The sequence below is a fragment of the Trematomus bernacchii genome, unplaced genomic scaffold, assembly GCF_902827165.1.
Source record: "Trematomus bernacchii unplaced genomic scaffold, fTreBer1.1, whole genome shotgun sequence".
Lineage (NCBI taxonomy): Eukaryota > Metazoa > Chordata > Actinopteri > Perciformes > Nototheniidae > Trematomus > Trematomus bernacchii.
The window spans coordinates 352,964-374,099 of record NW_022987595.1 but is presented as its reverse complement, the minus strand read 5'-3'; the positions used below and the strand labels follow the sequence as shown (position 1 = coordinate 374,099).

The 21,136-nt window shown below is 43.0% G+C and overlaps 1 pseudogene; it reads left to right on the top strand.

Moving 5' to 3' along the window:
- Positions 1 to 17,072: 17,072 nt before the first annotated feature.
- On the top strand, positions 17,073 to 19,549 carry LOC117482466 (annotated as a pseudogene).
- Positions 19,550 to 21,136: the final 1,587 nt, after the last annotated feature.

The following is a 21,136-nucleotide window of genomic DNA, read 5'->3' as shown; positions in this document are numbered from 1 at the left end:
TGATCAGCAGGTGAAGGGCAGGACACGGGAACTTGGTCCTGAGGAGATGTAACGATTATTAAACAAGAACTAGTCGAGTCAAGGGGTCGAGGAAATGAACATTTGTGATTATTAGCGAATCAGTTGCAGGTGGGTGAAAACAGACTGAGGGAGTAACGTATTACATGTAACGGCATCAGGTCATCAAGGTTCAAGGGTCTTTAATGTCAATCTGACATAGCTACAGAGTAATTATGTAGTTGAAAATCTTATGTCACAGGCTTCTCCAACAATGCAACATAATAACATAATAACAATAAGAGCAAGAGCAATACAAAAAGAATAATAGTTATAAAATAAAATAAAGTGATGATGTGGAATAGTGCAGTACGAGTCTATGTACAAGTTATTGGAATGATATATATTAGGTATTAGATACATAATACTGAGTAGCAGATGAATGTTTGAAGTTGTTTCAACAGTTCAATTTTTTAACAGTCTCACTGCCCGCGGGAAGAAACTGTCTCCGAATCTTCTTGTCCTTGCCAGGATGCTGCGGTAAAGTCTGCCAGACGGCAACAGAAAGAACAGTTTGTGGCTGGGGTGATGGGGGTCTTTGATAATCCGTAGTGATTTCTTCCTGAGCCGCTGGGAGTAAAGGTCCTCCATGGATGGCAGCTCCGTCCTGGTGATGTGCTGTGCAGTTTTCACCACCCTCTGTAAAGCAGCCGCGGCGTTATGGGTGGGCCTACTGGGCCTAGGCCCACCCACTCTGTCACTGGGCCCACCCATTCATTGATCAAAAATGACTGGGCGAAAATATAGTTTCCAACATTTTTATTTTTGATTATCAAAACTAACGATTACATAATAAAATAAGAGCAAACATGTGTTTCCCTTTAAAAAAAACTTAGAAAATTAAAAGCAACATGAATTAATGTAATCGGGCAAGGCAAAATGTGAATTTGGACCGAACTCATAGTGGAAGCACGGGAGCAAACACATCGTAGAACGTCTCGCGGGCGCGCAGATGGAGGACAGTGGACTGGACAGACACAAAAAATATACCGCACTCACTAACGATGTCACAACAATCGATGTTCAGGTTTTCATTTTAAAGAGTAAGAAAAGTCATCCTCACAGCAGGTGCCGCCTTAGAGAGACGAGAGTGTGTTTAATGTTGTGACCCGCTGAGCTCAGTCCCTCTGCGGGACGTAGCACCCGTTGCAGGTCAAAAGAAAATAGCATCCCAGTGCCGGACCTCTCAGCCATAGATGACCTGGCGGCTACACAGCCAAAGCTCATAAAGTACCCTCAGACACTTTTCGGACAAAAGAAAAGGAGCTCCGCTGCCCACTGGTATGTCAAGAACACATTCTTGGAGTATAGCATTAGCAAGGACAGTGTGTTTTGTAAAATGTGCCGGCATTTTAGTGAGAGGCGGGGCCGGCGGAAAAGATACATTCAGTCGCCATGGTTACAGGGACTGGAAACATATCGACTATGCTCTCAGTAAACACGAATGCAGCTATGGAGAGAAATACAAACTACAGACAGTGCGAGAAGTCTGACCATGGAACCATCCTCCATCAGCTACTCAACCCAGAAGGCCGACAGGGAGAGATCATTGAGAAAAATCGGGAACACGTAAAGTTTTACCGGACATAATTGTCACATGTGCAAAGCAAGAGATTCCTCATTTCATATTGAGACTAAATATCTAGGGAAATGATTAAGAAACCTAGAGCTAAAATGTCATGCCATTTGCAACTACCAGAGCGCACCCAGACGCGGCAGGCATTCTCCAGCCCAAATCAGCAAAGCTTATGAGTGTGAAGCAACAGTATCTGCTGCCCAGCTGCTTTATGAAACGTATACTTCAGCTCATGAAAGCTCTGCAGTATCAGAAGGAAGTAGCCTAATGATAAATCTGCAGCCTCTGAAAAGTGCCGCGTCAGAGAACCAGTGCCTTTTACGCACGGCCGCTGACTTCGCTAGATCCGCTAAAGGACAGCACGCTGCGGTCTAACCACACAGACACACATCAGGTGCTCGGTCATTATTCCATATTCTGCCGTTGTATGCTCTTTGTTTCTAAACGTATCAATGTATTGTGAACCAAAACTAAATAACATGCAGTATAACATTTATTTTCACTCATTGCGGCGTGCCACTTAATCATTTAAATAATATTTAAGCTTCTCATAAGTGAAAATGTTTAAAAGAGAAGGGTTTTGAAAAAGTGTCTTTACTATAGGAAATATGCATTACACAGTTGCCTACAATGATATGCAGGCATTTATTTTTATTACATTTTTGTTAACAAGAAACATCTATTCGAACAGGCCCAGCCGAAATTACATTGGCCCACCCACAATTGAAATCCTGGCGCCGCGGCTGCTGTAAAGCCTTACGATCGAGGTCGGTGCAGCTGCCGTACCAGGCCGTCATGCTGCCAGTCAGGATCCTCTCTATCGTGCACCTGTAGAAGTTGCAGAGTATCCTGGAATCCATTTTGAACCTCCTCAACCTGCGGAGGAAGAAGAGCCGCTGTCGAGCTTTCTTGGTGATGGTGGTGGTATGAAGAGACCATGTCAGGTCCTCAGTGATGTGGACCCCAAGGAACCTGAAGCTTTTGACTCTCTCCACCGTAGTCCCATTGATGGCGATGGGGGCGTGTCCCTCTCCCTGCTGCTTCCTGTAATCCACAATCAGCTCTTTTGATTTGCTGATGTTGAGATGGAGGTTGTTATCCTTGCACCAAGATGTCAGGTTTTCGACCTCCTCTCTGTACGCCGTCTCGTCATCGTCTGTGATCTGGCCGATGACGGTCATGTCATCAGCAAACTTCACAATGGTGTTGGAGCTGTGTGTGGCCACGCAGTCGTGGGTGAACAGGGAGTAGAGGAGAGGACTGAGCACGCAGCCTTGAGGGGCACCGGTGTTTAGAATCAGGGTGGAGGATGTGATGTTTCCCACCCGCACTGCCTGGGGTCTGCCCGTCAGGAAGTTCAGGATCCAGTCACAGAGGGCGCTGTTGAGCCCGAGGTCTCTGAGCTTGATGGCCAGCTTGGAGGGCACAATGGTATTGAATGCTGAACTGTAGTCAATGAACAGTATTCTCACATAAGTGTTCCTGTTCTTCGGGTCCAGGTGTGAGAGGGCAGTGTGGAGGGTGAGGGCTATGGCGTCGTCTGTGGACCTGTTTGCTCTGTAGGCAAACTGCAGGGGGTCCAGAGATTCAGGGAGGGAGGAGGTGATGAATGATTTGACTAACCGCTCAAAGCACTTCATTATGGTGGAGGTGAGTGCTACTGGGCGGTAGTCGTTGGGGCAGGTGATGATTGTCTTTTTCGGGACAGGAACGATAGTGGAATGTTTGAAGCATGTGGGGACTACAGACTGCAGCAGGGACCTGTTGAAGATGTCTGTGAACACCTCTGCCAGCTGAACTGCACACACCCTGAGAACACGGCCAGGGATGCCATCAGGTCCAGGAGCCTTGTGTGGGTTAACCCTTTTAAAGGATTTACACACATCTGACCTATTTAAAACAAAAGGGCAGGGTAGCTCCTGGTCCCTCTGTACCTCCACAGCCTGGCTGCTCTCAAAGCGTGCAAAAAAACTGTTCAGCTCATCTGGGAGAGATGCGCACGCAGACACTCCCGCAGCACCCCCGCTGCTCCTTTGTAGTCAGTCATTGTCCTTAGTCCCGCCCACATATTCCTAGTGTTACAGCCTTTGAAGTCAGATTCCACCTTCTCTTTGTACTGTCTCTTTGCATTTTTAATTGCTCTCCGGAGATCATACCTAGACTTCCTGTACTCCTCCAAATCTCCCGCTCTGTGCGCAATAGTGCGCGCTTTCAGCTTACAGCGCACTTCGCAGTTTATCCAGGGCTTTTGATTTGGGAATGTCCTACAGAAACCTTCGGTAACACGTCATCGATGCATTTCCCAATGTAGCAGATGACAGTGTCCGTGTGTGTGTTGATGTTATTGTCCTCAAACACACTCCAATCCGTAGATGCAAAGCAATCCTGCAGTGCTGCATCTGACTCCTCGCTCCATCGTTGTACTGTCCTTGTTATCGGTCTGACCCTTTTAAGTTTCTGCTTGTACGCAGGCAGCAGCAGCAGTGAGATATGGTCTGATTTGCCGAAGGGAGGGCGAGGGAGAGGGAGAGCCTTATATCCATTCCGGAAAGGGGAATAAACATGGTCCAATATGTTTCCCCCGCGCGTCGGGCAGTTGTGTTGGTAATATTTTTGGCAAAACCTTCTTCATGTTGGCGGTGTTGAAATCTCCGGCCACAACGAACGCCGCATCTGGCCGTGAAGTCTCGGTCTTATCAATAATCCCAAACAGCTGATCGAGTGCCGGGTTGTTGTCGGCGAGTGGCTGCGGGGGGATATACACTGCTGTTATCACAACAGATGTGAATTCCCTCGGCAGATGAAAGGCCCGACATGAGATCGTGAGGTGCTCTAGATGTGCGGAACAGTCCGATGAAATAATCTTCACATCTGAGCACCAGTTGTTGTTAGTCATTACACACACACCGCCTCCCTTACTTTTCTCCGAGTTAGCAGTCCGGTCCTGACGAAAAATAGAGAATCCATCAGGGACAATGGCGGAGTCCGGGATAGCGGGGTTGAGCCAAGTCTCAGTGAGAATTAACACGTTACAGTTCTTAATGTCCCGTTGAAAAGCAATCCGGCTTCTGAGTTCATCTAGCTTATTTTCAATGGATTGAACATTAGCCAGAAGAATACTCGGAAGAGGGGGTCGGTTCTCTCGTTTCCTCAGTCTGACCAGCAGCCCGGCCCGGCACCCGCGTTTTGTTTTCTTCTTGCGTCTCTCAGGTAGAACAGCAACAGGTAGCCACGGTGAATCTCCATTGTCTGTCGGACGGTTATTTTTGTCCACGAAGTTTCGCAATTGAAGAAGTTCCTCTCTGCTATATTGTATGGCAGAGTAGGTGCGGTCGGCTAGCATGTTGCGAACCATGTTAAAAGTAAAACGGCAAAAGTAAAATAAATATGTGCAAAATACGAAAATGGGCAAAGTTGGAGAGGAGCACAAAGACGATGCGGCCATCTTCACCGGCGCATCATTCCCTTACCAACACTCGTGTCTTTTTCAACGATTACGCCATTTAAATCTTTTGTCACAAACTTTGCAGATCTATTTTTCCTCTCCTGTGTGGATTCTCATGTGTCTCTTTAAATGTCCACTCTGTGAAAAAGCTTTCTTACAGACTGAGCAGCTGTGTGGTTCCTCTCCGGTGTGGATTCTCATGTGTTCCTTTAAATGTCCACTATGTGAAAAAGCTTTCTTACAGACTGAGCAGCTGTGTGGTTTCTCTCCTGTGTGGATTCTCATGTGTACCTTTAAATGTCCACTCTGTGAAAAAGCTTTCTTACAGACTGAGCAGCTGTGTGGTTTCTCTCCTGTGTGGATTCTCATGTGTGACTTTAAATTTCCACTATGTGAAAAAGCTTTCTTACAGACTGAGCAGCTGTGTGGCTTCTCTCCTGTGTGGTATCTCATGTGTTCCTTTAAATGTCCACTCCGTGAAAAAGCTTTCTTACAGACTGAGCAGCTGTGTGGTTCCTCTCCGGTGTGGATTCTCATGTGTTCCTTTAAATTTCGACTCCGTGAAAAAGCTTTCTTACAGACTGAGCAGCTGTGTGGTTTCTCTCCTGTGTGGCTTCTCATGTGTGACTTTAAATTTCCAGTCCGTGAAAAAGCTTTCTTACAGACTGAGCAGCTGTGTGATTTCTCTCCTGTGTGGCTTCTCATGTGTGACTTTAAATGTCCACTCTGTGAAAAAGCTTTCTTACAGACTGAGCAGCTGTGTGATTTCTCTCCTGTGTGGCTTCTCATGTGTGACTTTAAATTTCCACTCTGTGAAAAAGCTTTCTCACAGACTGAGCAGCTGTGTGGTTTCTCTCCTGTGTGGCTTCTCATGTGTCTCTTTAAATGTCCACTCTGTGAAAAAGCTTTCTTACAGACTGAGCAGCTGAATGGTTTCTTTTCAGCACTACGTCGTGGATCACTGACAGATTCATGTCTATTTTTCAATGAGTTTGAGCCTGATGCAGGTTCTGTGGTCTCCTTCCAATCAGCACTGTCTTCAGTGTCAGGTTCAGAAGAGTCTCCAGTGTCAGGTTCAGAAGAGTCTTCAGTGTCAGGTTCAGAAGAGTCTCCAGTGTCAGGTTCAGAAGAGTCTCCAGTGTCGTCCTCAGTCTTTGGTTGTAAACTGCTCTCTGGATCTGAGCTCCTGGCTGGTTCTGGTCCTCCACAGTCCTCTCCATCAGCTTCTGTTTCCATGTGTTCAGTTTGTCTTTGATGAGGCTGAGAGGACTGAGGTTTCTCTTGATCATCTTCACTCTTCACAGGGTCAGGAGTGAAAGTGGACTTGGTGATATCAGCCTCCTCCAGCTCCTGAAGCTGCTCTCCCTCCTGACTGATCCTGAGTTCCTCCTGTTCCTGCTTAATGTGTGGGGGGGGCTCTGGGTCCTCCTGGTCCAGACTGGTGCTCAACTCCTGCTGGTCAGGGAGAAGCTCTTCTTTAACCACCACCAGCTGCTGGACGTCTGCAGGAAACAGGAAACACACAGTCAGAACAAACTGTTAAGTGTTAGCATTTAAAAATCTCATCACCATTACAATGGGAGACATTTTGCAGCCCTAATTAATGCCTTTGTTTTTATATTTTCACATTATCTTTCTTAGTCCCACCTATTGTGTATTTGTGTTGGCTCAAGTCACCTCATGTAGCCCAGCCCCTTTCCACTTCCAGTTCAAAATGAAAAAGGGTTTTTTCTTCTGGCGTAGCACTAGCTGCAATGTAAACAAGGAATTGTATTTGGGATCGTTCACAGATACACTACGCCTAAAGTATAGAATTACAATACTCTGTTACAAATTTAAATCCTGCATTCAAACCTTATTTAAAGTGGACCTATCATGCTATATTTGAATAATATAGTGTTGGACCATACCTATATAAGGCATTTTATACATTTTATACATTTTTTTAAATACCAAACAGATCATGCATTTTAGCCATGCCTCATTTCGCTCAATTTGAAAAATGTTAGCTCTGTTTTTGCAAGGGCAGATTCAGTGAGAACAGCACCACCTACAGGCCTGGCATATGTACTACAGCGTCTCCAGCGCTTTCGAACGACAATGGCCGTGGCTGTCTCCTCCTGATTGGTGGAGTTGGCGCAATAGCCGTAGCGCCACCGTCCTGACGTCAGGACAGTGTTCAAATCTGGATCAGTTTTTATCAGATCCGTTGCAGCCCCTTTTTTAGAGATTTGGCTATGGAGGAAAATAGAGAGGGTTGTGTTTTCTGACACTTGGTGAGTTCCCTGGAACACCGGGGACACATATTCATGTATAAAAGACGTACCAAAGTGCATTTTGCATGATAGGTCCCCTTTAAGTAAAAGTATGCAAGTATTAACAGAACATTTGACGGCACCTTCTTATGTAAAAGTAATGACGGTGCAGTAAAATGTTCCCTGTGAGTATTTCATTTATGTTGTTTCTTGATTATTGTGTATGTTGCATTTTACTGCTGTACATGTTCAAAGTTGCGCTTGTATAAATGATTATAGATGAGGGAACCTGCTCAATATTAAAATATGTGTGTTTTTTATATACAGTACCAGTCAAAAGTTTGGACACCTTCTCATTCAATGTTTTTTGTTTATTTAAATGTGTTTCTACTTTATAGATTAATACTGAAGACATCAAAACTATGAAAGAACACATATGGAATTATCTAGTGAACAAAAAAGTGTTAAAAAATCAAGAATATGATTTTTATTTTAGATTCTTCAAAGTAGCCCCCTTTTGCCTTGATGACAGCTTTGCACCCTCTTGGCTTCTCTCAGTCAGCTTCATGAGGTCTTCACCTGGAATGGTTTTCAATGAAAACGTGTGCCTTGTCAAGAGTCAATGTGTGGAATGACTTGCCTTCCCTCCTGTTACATTCAGGGTCAAATTGACCCGTTTGAAAGTTTGAAAATCTACGAAAAATACTTTCAAGTATTTATTTTGTATGAAACTTCTTCTACTTACCTTAATTAGTGCAATAAACAAGTAAAATGAAAATGGTTCATGTCATGCATTTGGAACCCCCCCCCCTACATGTCTATATCACAGAGATGGTATTCGGGTCAATCTGACCCGGCAGTGCAAGTGGAGGCTAAAAGGACACACACACACACACACACACGGCTTGATTCTAAGTGAACGGGTCAATTTGACCCTGAACAGAAGATGTCTCTCGTCTCTATTTATCAACATCAACCAATTGGAAAAAAAGTTGGAACATTTTTAAAGTAATTTAAAAAATGTTATGTTATGCAAAACTAATGTATTTTATATCAAGGTTTTTCCAATGTAAAAAAGAAAATAGAAAAATGTGTTTGAATGTACATGTTTTGTGAAAAACGAGTGACTTATTCTAATGGAACCATGATCTGTGAGAGGTGAATAACACAATTGCACTAAATATTGATTTCATTGATAGTAATAAAAGGTACAAATTATGTACAAATAAAAATCTGGATTTTGGGGCTTCTGACCATTTTTGGATAATTAAACATGCACTGGGTCAAATTGACCCACAAATATTATTGCTGTTACAAAAAACGAATATAACAGGAGGGTTACGCATGGCCCCCCCAGTACCGGGCGGATAAACGCGTCATTTGCAGGAAACAACGTCTAAGGAATCTTAATATTTAATAAACTATGAATGTTTTATATCCATGTAACGGGAAGAAACTCAGCTAACTGATCTTTTTAAAAATGTTTTCCAAAAAAAACCCACAATGCTAACACTCAGCCTCTGAATTAGCCACGAGCGAAAATATTTAACCTATCTCTGCACCTAAACTCAATCTAACTCCCTTATTACTTATCCTAGATGCACAGCCAACCCCTCTATTAGCATCTCCTGGAGACACAGAATCTGTGGGTGCCCAGTGATAAACATTTGCGACGCTATAAACGAAAGCGTACATCAAAACATGTGGAGCTAGGTAGCTAGAAACGCTAACATGGCTTACCTTGGTCAAAACTGGTCTTCAATGGCATTAAAACGATAAAAAAACGATGCTGCAGTTAATCCATAGGTTAATCCTATGTATCTGTGCCCTCTTTGAAATGATTTCTGATAATCCATAAGCAATAAAACTGCTTTTTCGTTTCCAAATGTCAGAGCGAGAGATGGGTCCACTCTGCTGCAAATGTACATGCGCGCAGCCCCAACCCAGGCCTCCCCCTTCGATTCTATTGGCTCTAACGGTCAGAAAGAGGTGTCAACCATCAAAATCGAGCAAGGGGGGCCAGAGATATGGGGAAAAAAACATTTTCACCCAAATCACCTCAGAGGTGGGGTGGTTTTGGCTAAACCTCTCTAAAAAGGTCAAATGTCACTTGTTTTGCATCAATCTTGATACAGGGTACTTATTATGTTGTACTTTGGATTCCTAAAGCTTTTAGTCTACTAACCCATCATCCAAGGGTAGTTTTCACTATCTGTAAAAAAGAATTTTTGGACGGACACAACAATTTACAGTTTTTTACTATGTAAAATCTGAATTTTCTTTAAAATAATAAACATCTATATTGATTCTGACACTTCTACATCCAACTCACAGATGTAACCTTGCTTTGATAAAAGAAATTATTCATATAACCCTTTTAGAAGTTAAGTTGTAGTAATTTGTTTTGGGCATGTCATTTTCGAGCCTGAAACATGAAAAACAGGCTTGGTGCTTAACAGGTTAATGTGTTTGAGACCATCAGTTGTGTTGAGCAGAGGTAGAGTTAGTGCACAGTGGAAAGCCCTATTTGACTGCTGTTGTAATCCATATTATAGCAAGAACCACTCAACTCAGTAAAGAGAAGCGACCGTCCATCATCACTTTAAGAAATGAAGGCCAGTCGATCCGGAAAATGTCAAGCACTTTGAATGTATCCTCAAGTGCAGTCGCAAAAACATCGAATGCTATGATGAGACTGGCTCTCATGAGGACCCCCCCGGGAAAGGAAGAGCAAGAGTTACCTCTGCTCAGAGGATAAATACATCAGAGTTACCAGCCTCAGAAACCGCAAATTAAAGCACCTCAGATTCGAGCTCACATAAATGATCACAGAGCTCAAGGAGCAGACAATCTTAACATCCACTGTTCAGAGGAGACTGCGTGAATCAGGCCTTCATGGTCCAATTGCTGCAAAGATCCACTACTGAGGATGAACAACAAGAAGAAGAGAATTGTGTGGGCCAAGAAACACAAGGACTGGACATTAGACCAGTGGAAATCTGTACTTCGAATTTGCTTCGAGATTTGTCTTGGCAGATGAGAAGCGCTATATAAATTAAATGTATTATTAATTTATTATTACTTTGGTCTGATGAGTCCAAATTTGAGATTTTTGGTTCCAACCTCCGTGTCTTTGTGAGACGCAGAGAAGGTGAGCGGATGGTTTCTGCATGAGTGGTTCCCACTGTGAAGCATGGAGGAGGAGGTGAGATGGTGGTGGTGGGGGGGGGGGGCTTTGCTGGTGTCACTGTTGGTGATTTATTCAGAATTCAAGGCACCCTTAACCAGCATGGCTACCACAGCATTCTGCAGTAGCCAGCAAAATATAAATCATATTCTGGATTTTTTAACACTTTTTTGTTTACTAGATAATTCCATGTGTTCTTTTATAGTTTTTACGTCTTCAGTATAAATCTACAAAGTAGAACCAATTTAAATAAATAAAAATCTTCGAATGACAAGATGTGTCCAAACTTTTATATATATATATATATATATATATATATACACACAGAATATATTATAAATACATGTTGGCAATAATTGATTGATCGAGATTTTACATTAATTTATATTAACGTTTGAATTACTTAATGACATTTGTACGAGTTCCCCTATTCTTTATCAAGTAACATTTTAGATGTGTTTAATTTATTATTGAACATATTTATTCATTGATTTCTTTATTAATTATTCTCGCGCAATTTGAATTAATCCAAAGTATTTGTTTTTATTTGCTTTTACACATTTAAAAAGAAAAGGTGAATAAAGAAGCACATTAAAACTAAAGTATCAATGTATGTCACATTTAATCAACTAGTGCCTACATGCATGGGTAATATTTAAATCAGTAAATTAAATAGCATATTATTCAATGTATGTATTTTTATAAATATATTTATTTTGGTAGGTTTGCTCTTCCATAATAATTATAATAATGGAGTATTTTCACAGTGTGGTGTTTGTACTTTTACTTCAGGATGTACTACCTGCAGCACGTGCTGATAAAGGGTCTAAAGCAGGGGTGTCAAACTCAATTTCATCACGGGCCACATCAGCATTATGGTTGCACTCAAAGGGCCGGTTGTAACTTTAAGACTATATCATTAATTAATATAACTTCATAATTAACTACGTCTGAAAGCAGAAGTCTAGAGCAAATAATTGCAAGTCTCTTCAGTAAGAATGTCACAATATGATTTTAAAAGAAAAGCCACATTCTGGATGTGGTATCTTACCTTGTGTTATTATTACATGTTATTGCATTTGTCCAGCAGGGGGCAAACTCACTCTTGGTATTAAAAAGAGCCTGTTGTACATGTTCCCACGAGGAAGTCCCGGAAGCATGTTACCAAAGTAAAACCAGTTAAATCTACTCCTATGTTGTGGACATACAATTATTGATCACAAGATACAACATATTATTGGCGACGAGGATTAAGAAGAGGATTAAGACAAGGATCAATACGGGATCAAAGAGGACATGCCGAACGGACTGGTTAGCACCTTACATGCAGGTTTGGGACGTTAGCGGCAGCTAGCTCAAATTATTAGCAAAGTCTGCGGGTGGAGGAGAGGATTCATTGACACACAATGGCAATGATTGGCACGCTGGCACCTTTTGATGCAAAAAATCAGAAGTGGGAAGAATACTGTGAGGTATTGGAACAGTTTTTTGAGGCTAATGAAATTGAAAATGGAGACAGACAAAGAGCCATATTAATAAGTGTTGTGGGATCATCAACATACAGCCTTATGAAAAACCTCCTCAGTCCGGATAAGCCCAAGGATAAGACTTACACACAACTTGTGGAGCTGCTAAAAAATCACTTTGACCCAAAGCCTAGTGAAATTGTGCAAAGGTACAAGTTTGACTCCCGCAACCGTGAGCCCAATGAGTCAGTAATGGAATACGTGGCTGAGCTGCGTCGGTTAGCGCAGGATTGCAACTATGGTAACACTTTGCAGCAGAGGTTGAGAGACAGGATCGTCTGTGGAATAAATGAAGATCGGATTCAGAGACGACTCTTATCAGAAGCGGATTTAACATTTGAAACAGCATTATCAATTGCTGTGGCGTCAGAGACTGCAAATAAAAATGCACAGGAGATACAAAGCCAAGGGGCCACAGCTAAATGCTTCAAAATGGATAAAAAGCCACAGGAGGCTTATGCACACAGAGAACCTACCAAAGAGTGTTACAGATGCAAGGGAACCCAGCATGAAGCAGCAGACTGTAAGTTTAAACAAGAGACATGTCATGCATGTGGTAAAATAGGACACATTGCCAGAGCTTGTCGTAGTAGATCTACACAGAATGGAAACAGCAACAAAAATGCAGACCCAAAGAGAGAAAGGAGGCAAACCACATATCACCGTTCTCATAAAGTACAAGAGCAACGGAGCCAAAGTGATAGCTCAGAAGAAGATACATTCTTACTGAATAAGATGAGGTTCAGATTGGGACGCATGAGTGAAGTGCACCTGAGACGAGTAGACCCATACATGGTTGAAGTGAAGCTGGATAGTAAGTTTGTTAACTTTGAGATAGACACTGGCTGTAGTCTCACAATAATGAATGAACAGACATTTTAGTCCAGAGTTCCCGTTAGAATATTTTTTCGCCGGTCAAAATGTCCGTTAAAGTTGAAATCTTCCGGACAAAAGTAGAAAAGTGCCGGTCAAAGGTCTTCTTTGTTATTTATTGAGCTTTAAAACAAATTGATATAATTCGATATTAAACAAACTAATTATAGATTAACTACATTATTCAAAAGTGTACAGTAATTTACAATAACACGGGAATAAAAAACGGAGTGCTCTCTCCCTCTCCTGACAGCCCGCCAATATCATGCAGCTCGCGGATCAGTAAGGACCTGACAGTAAAACTAAACATATCTATAACTAGTTTAGGTAGTTTGAGAGGTAATTAAAATAGCTACGTGTGATGTTCTAACCTGAAGTGTGTGTTTTGTTCCGCTCACCGCTGCAGGTGATCATGCAGAGCTGCATGTCGACTCGTCAGCAGCAGCTGATCTCTCTCTCCCGTCAGATTAGACTTCACTCGCGTTTATGTCCATATCGATCAGATCTAGCTAGTTCTAGCTAATGATATGACTACCTGCTTATTAAAAGACACCTAAACAATAAGCGTCGCTATTCAACCGGGTGAGGCCACAAAGTATAGCGCAGCATTATGCATTTGTTCCCACCGGAACCCCGAGCCATTACCAACAGATCAACGCACAATCAAACCATACAGGACATCTCTTTCTCCACATTAAGTGTTAGACATTAGAATTTACTATTCTTGTCTGTCACATAAGTGGCGCAACTGAAGCGGTATTGCGCTAAAGGGGAAATTATTTTGACCGGACATTTTGACCGGAGAGATTTAGATTTGCCGGTCTTCAGTATATTTTACCGGTCATAGTCCGGTAATTACCGGCTAACGGGAACTCTGCTGTAGTCTCACAATAATGAATGAACAGACATTTCAAAGACTATGGAAAGACACAAAAAGTCCATGTTTGAGACCAACCAAAATCCACATCAAGTCTTATACGGGTGACCCTGTTAATGTGGTCGGAGCTGCCCTTGTTAAAGTGAAATACAAACATCAAAGGCGGTACCTGCCCCTCATTAGCCGCGTTCACACCGGAGTACTTTCACCGTACTTTTCGCGTTTTAGTTCCGTGAGTACCCCTTATGTCGCGTTCACACCAAAAATCGTACTTAATCTCGGGTACTTTTACCCCCATTTTTAGAGCCAGCTCAGAGAGCGTACTTTTCTGTGGGTGAAAAGTGCTCTAAAAGTGCCTCAGTGCTGATTGGCTGGGCGAATTGCAAACCACGCCCGTACAACTCTGAAAATATTGTGTGGAGACGCCATTGTTTTTCCTCGCTACAAAAACACAACGCTCCGTGCGTTGTGTTTGTTTTTGAAAGCAGTTATGGCAAGCATCAAGAAATGATGAGGAGGTGTCGGCGCTTCTGTAGATCTACGCAGAGGACGCGACCCAGGGAATTCTACTGAAGCCAGTTCGGTAGCTTTCACTCGACCTGGGAATTGTGCACAGCCGGCTAAATATAAAGAAACTCGGGCAGGACTACAAACGACGGATTCAGTGGCCAACGATGACTACCACGACGAAGGTAAAATCAACTACATGCACTGGGGTTTTAATCTGCACAATAATGGTCTCAGATGTACTTTTATTTGCTCAGTAGATCAAGCTAGCCATGCTAGCCATAATAGGCTAACACCGGCCCCGAGCTAGCTACATCTAGCTAGCTATGAAAACGTTTTGACTTGTGAATAACTTGCAGTTCATATTTTGTAATGTTGCATTTATGCAGTGGATTTAACAGCTGACATTTTTGAGCACTCAAAAACTGGTCCATCAATCTCATGAACACATTGTGTTTTCTTTTCCACAATTTAAAAATAAGTGTTGTTTCCCTAAATGTTACTTTTCAAAGAGGTGCTCTAAGCATCCACTTTGTCTGCATGCTCATAAGTGCTAACACTACAAACCAGCCCTGTGCACTTGGCCTGTTAAGTGTGTTTATTCACATTTTACTGAGAATTTTGCTGCATTTAGACATTTGATGTCTGAATGTGTGTATGAGATGGGCCATTTCAGCTCCCAGTACTCCTAACAAACCCTTGATGATTTTATCCAGAGGCAATGTTAGAACAAAACACGATTTATTTGGACTGGATTATCCCAGAGAGGCCAAACATTCTTTATAACACAGTTTCAGATTTGTGAAACCTTAATTCTATTTGTGAAAATACAAAAAAGGGAGATTTCAGTGCTTTTTTTACATGTAGACCACTTTAGACCAGGTCCTGATCTAAAACCACTATACCTAGACTCATCAAATCTGGACTGGATTATCCCAGAGAGTCAAAAGATTCTTTAGAACACAGTTTCAGATTTGTGAAACCTTAATTCTATTTGTGAAAATACATTCCTAGTATGTTGTAAAACTACATGGCGACTAAACAGATCTTGTATCTTGCTTATTTTCCCCTCTTAGGAAAGCGGACACGGGATGCGAATTTCTTTGACACCGCCCAGGCGTTGGAGGACCGGCGTGCCGTGGTGAATGAGTCGCTGTGTGGAGATCAGATGGTGCTGTTCACCAAGGCCCAGGAAACGGAGGACAAGATGCTCACCTCGATGGAGCGCCAGGCAGAAGTGTTCAAGCAGCAGATGGAGCGCCAGCAGCACCAGGATGAAGTGTGGGCGCTGCGCCATGAGGAAGCGTCGGCGCAGCGCCAGGAGTGGCAGGATGAGCGACAAACTGCATTTAATAACAGTTTATTTGGTATAGTTTTTGTAAATACAATAAAGAATATTACACTTACACTTAATGTGTCTATTAAGTATTATTCATCATTATTACCGAGGCAAATAAAGCACATGCCTGGAAGCAGAGTTGAAAATGGGGTCACCTAGATAGTTGCATTGTGCCTGACACTGGGACACCAGTGGGACAGTTTATTTTATATTGTTATTACTGTTATGACTTTATTTTATATATAATGTTTACTGACATGTACAACTGACACTTTATTTACATTTAAAATTGTTCTATTTAATGTTATGTCTTGAGAGTGCAATAAAGAAAACCGACATGGTGATTAAGCTTATTTCTCCTGACACTTTATCTTTTGTGACCTGTGTAGCATCCTATACATCACATGTAAGTGATTATTCTGATACCATCATGTTTCATCGGTTATAAACTGGCAAAGCTTTATTTGTCATTTATTTATCATCAATGTTGCAACCTTGTGGGGGAATGGCAGCGGCACATACACAAATATGATAATTTATATAATTTTAAATATTATTTGACCTAAACTTTTAATTCCCCCCCATTTCACACAACACAACATGGAGTCCACTATGGGCCAAAACTAACATGTATGTTTGCATAGTGTTTATGGCAGACGGATGCAGTGGGTCTCAGGAAGATATATATCATTAAGGTGGGTTTGCTGCTGAGACTCCCTACAGCTGGGACAGTTTATTTTATATTGTTATTACTGTTATTATATAGTACAACTGACACTTTATTTTATATTGACAATGTTTACTGACATGTACCACTGTTTAGTTACATTTTACATTTTCAATAAAGAAAACCGACATGGCGATTAAACAGATCCTGTATCAGCCATCCTACGGTGAAACATGGCAATCATGTGTGCTTTCCGTCGGCCAATCCTTTTCCTAAAGCTTTTGAACTGCCTTTGATGCTGAAGAAACTTTGCGATTATAGCATTCGACGTGTGGCGGCTCCGGATTTTTGTCGGACGCCTAATAGGCTCAGGCTCTGGCCGCATTAACGAAGTTACAAAGCTGTATAACATGAGCACAAACAGCACAACTTCAGTCGACTCCATCTCCGGTCGGAAGGTAAACAACAGACAGTATACACGGGAAGTTTTTCTTCTTCTTCTTCTCTTGTTTTGTAGCGGATTGCAAACAACTTTAAGGTGCTTACCGCCACCTACTGTACTCGCCGTGAAGTGGTTTGTGGCCTGCCAGTAAAGCCAACGCAGAAGAAGAAGAAGTGACGTCAACGGCTCATTTGCGTAATCTTCCCTCAGGGAAAAGTACTCCGGTGTGAACGCGATCTGTACTAAGAGCCCTGGGGTTAAAAGCGCCAGGGCTCTTAGTGCCGGAACTAAGTACAGGAAAGTACTTGGTGTGAACGCGGCTATTGTGGTTAAAGGGGACGGCCCCAGCCTGCTGGGAAGAGGCTGGCTGGAGGAAATACATCCGAGTTGGAAAGAAATCAAGCTCAGACACAAATCCCGAGTCCTGAAACACCTGAAGACAGAGGACAAATCGCTGCAGCAAGTACTGAGCAAACATGAAAATGTCTTCAAAGAGGAGCTTGGCACACTGAAAGGTATGAAAGCTACCATCCATGTAAAGGCTGATGCAGTCCCTCGTTTCTTCCGTCCGAGGTGTGTCCCGTACGCCATGCGCACCAAAGTAGATGAAGAAATAGACAGATTGTTGAAAGAGGGAGTAATCTCACCTGTTAAACATGCAGAATGGGCAGCACCAGTGGTTCCAATACTGAAGCCTGTTGGGACAGTAAGGCTATGTGGAGACTACAAGCTCACTGTAAATACAGTTTCCTCACTTGAACAATACCCCATACCCCGAATGGAAGACCTGTTTGCAGCACTGACAGGAGGAAAACAGTTCACAAAGTTGGACATGAGTCATGCATACCAGCAAATACTCATGGATGATGAATCAAAGAAATACTTAACAGTGAATACGCACAGAGGCTTATTCACATACAACAGACTGCCTTTTGGAGTAGCATCAGCCCCAGCTATATTTCAGAGGACAATGGAAGCTCTCCTGCGAGGCATTCCTTTTGTGGCAGTGTATTTAGATGACATCCTGGTGAGCGGTGTGGATGAGGAAGACCATCTGCAGAACCTCGAGACAGTGTTGGCAAAGCTGGAGGAGGCAGGATTGCGTCTGAGAAGGAGCAAGTGCACTTTCCTGGAAGAGGAAGTGGAATATCTGGGACATCGAGTGGACGCACAGGGACTTCACCCTGTGGAAAAGAAAGTCAAAGCCATCATGGAGGCTCCCAACCCCACAAATGTTACTGAACTCAAGTCGTACTTAGGTTTGCTAAATTACTATAACACATTTCTGCCAAACTTAGCTACACTATTGGCACCACTGCGTGAGCTCCTGCGACAAGATGTGCGATGGACATGGCAAAAGAAACAGGAAGAGGCTTTTAAAAAATCAAAGGCCCTGTTAAACTCAGCAGAAGTGTTGGTGCATTACTCTGCTGACCGAGAGTTAATTATGTCATGTGATGCGTCACCTTACGGGGTGGGCGCTGTTTTATCACACGTAATGGACGATGGAACTGAACGTCCTTTGGGGTTCATGTCGCGTACCCTAGCGCCTGCTGAAAAGAATTACTCACAGCTAGACAAAGAAGGCTTAGCAGTTATATTTGCAATCAAGAAATTCCACAAGTACTTGTATGGTCGAACTTTCACCATCTATACAGATCACAAGCCACTGATCTCTCTCTTCAACGAAAAGAAACCCATTCCACAGATGGGTTCCCCTAGAGTTCAGAGATGGGCAGTGCACCTGAGTGCCTATGAGTATCACATTGTGTACAAACCAGGAAAGAACAACGCTAATGCGGACGCATTAAGCAGACTGCCGCTGTCGGAAGATGTGCGAGAGAGTGAGACCGCAGAACAAGTGCTCATGATTGATCTTCTGGATGACACACTCGTGGACACAGCCAAAATAAAACACTGGACAGATAAGGATGTAATATTGTCTCAAGTTCATGGTTATGTCCTGTCGGGATGGCCTTCAGTGACTGAGGCTCCTCTCAACCCGTGTCATCAGAGGAGAGAATAACTGAGTGTGAGGGATGGCTGCGTGCTCTGGGGAGCCAGAGTCATCGTACCAAACAAAGGCAGGGAAAAGATATTGAAAGTACTGCACCAAACACATTCCGGCATGTCAAAGATGAAAGGTCTGGCTAGATCTTATGTATGGTGGCCGGGGATGGACCAGGATGTAGAAAAGGAAGTGTAGTCTTGTGAGGAGTGCCAAAAGCACCACAAGTCACCACCATCAGCACCATTACATCCCTGGGAGTGGCCGGAGTCTCCCTGGTCGAGAATTCATGTGGACTATGCAGGCCCTTTCCTGGGAGAGATGTTTCTACTGATAGTGGATGCTCACTCAAAATGGATGGAAATGTATCCAGTGAAGTCAGCTACATCACAGGTGACCATTGAAAAGCTGCGTCAGAGTTTCAGTGTTTTTGGACTGCCAAAAATGTTGGTGTCAGACAACGGAACCTGTTTCACAAGTGCTGAATTTGAGACTTTCATGAAACAAAATGGCATCCGCCATGTGAGGTCAGCACCGTTTCACCCGTCTTCTAATGGGCTGGCAGAGAGGGCGGTCCAAACCTTCAAAGGGGGGATGAAAAAGATGAAAGGTGAAACATTGCAAACTAGACTGTCAAGGTTTCTGTTCAGTTACCGCATCACACCTCACGCGACCACAGGCCTGTCGCCTGCAGAGTTGATGATGTCAAGGAGACTCAGATCTGCATTAGACCTGAGGCCTGTACTACGAAGCCGGATTTTCCTAACCTGGATATGTTTGAGTTAGCCGGTTGGCCCAATCCAAAACATACGCGCTCTCGCTAAACTGTACTACGACGCTGGTTATCAAGTGGATCGCTCAAGCCAGCCGTGTCCTATCTAGTTAGGTGCGCGTTCACATGAAAGGGGTGGTATTTGGACCATTCGACCAATCTCAAACATGGACAAGCGTACTGACAGCGCAGCGTCATACTTCCTGAATGAAAATTGAACTTTAATATTAGTCAAATATGAAGAAGTTAAACTTTAAACATCCATGACTTAAACACTTTATCCAGGATAAAAGCCACATAGCTGCACCTGCAAGGTGAATACAGCTGGTAACAGAAAAAGCGTTGGAATGCGTACATTAACAGGTTTATAATATCACTGCCCCGTATAAGACACGAGTGGATCTGACTTTAATTACATTTGACTCGAGTGTTTTGTCAACTTAATGTGTTGCTTAAAATAATACTTCTGCATACAGTATGTGACACTGTGTGTTGCACGGCCAGATACGGCTCAAGAAGCTGACTCAGATAAGGAAATATATGATACATTATGATGTGATATGATATGAATGATAATGGGACACATCGACATCTGCACTCACAGTGCCGCGGACTGTACTTAATGTTAAGGAATAATTCTTCTAGATATCTAACCTTTTGCTCTGTGACGTTTTATGATCTACTCTGACGTCTGTTATCTCCTTTAAGGAAAGGCATTGGTGCCATATGTGTTGTTGTCACCAGTTTGTGACCGGTCAACTTGTCTGGCACGAATGGTAATTGTTGTGAGAACGCTGAGGCACTTCCTTATCGGTGTTTGTGGACTCTAAGATGTGAAATCTTTGAGGCCATGAGTGTCGGACGCAGGTGGCTCAGTGTTCCCAGCTGTTTAGTCTACTCCTTCAGAGATGTTGATTCTCTGTGAACCAGTTAAAAGGTCTAGCATAGAGAGAGGCTCTTCAGAATTGACGTGGCAACTCTACCGTGTAGTCAGAACCTCTGACTCTTTGATTTGTGATGTGAATCCTCCGGCCGAATACTCTGAATAAATCCATCAGTGTTTGACATCAAAGCTCCAACTCTCACCGTGACTCCTTCCTGAGTCGGTGACTCCATGCATTGCTACACAGAAGTTTCCTCCACAAATTGGCGTTGTCGGCAGGATACCAACAGATCTTCAGAAACTGGTAAGTGTGATTTCAAATCTACATTTGGACATTGCCTTACCAGAATCTGTGATTGACGGTATCCTAAAATTATCTGTGAAGCTAAGCGGCTGCGTTTCGTTTTGGTTAATGAACATTTGGGGCTAGTAACCCCAGGGGATCATCCAGGGACTCTGTCTTGGCTGGTTCCCTCTGTGTGTGCTGCTCGGGACGTATGTGCCGTGCAGGCATACACGGAGATGTTTAAAAAGACCTTAATGAGGGCAGCAGTAAAGTGGAACTTCTGTGTGAAATCAAAATAGAGATTTGTAGTGAACAAATCGCCGAGATTCCGGGGGTTTCAGCGGCCAACACTAGCAGTTAACACAAGCAGATATTACCCCCAGCGCCTCTAAAAAAAACACGGCTCCAGCTGCGGCTCCGGGGGATGTGTGTAAAA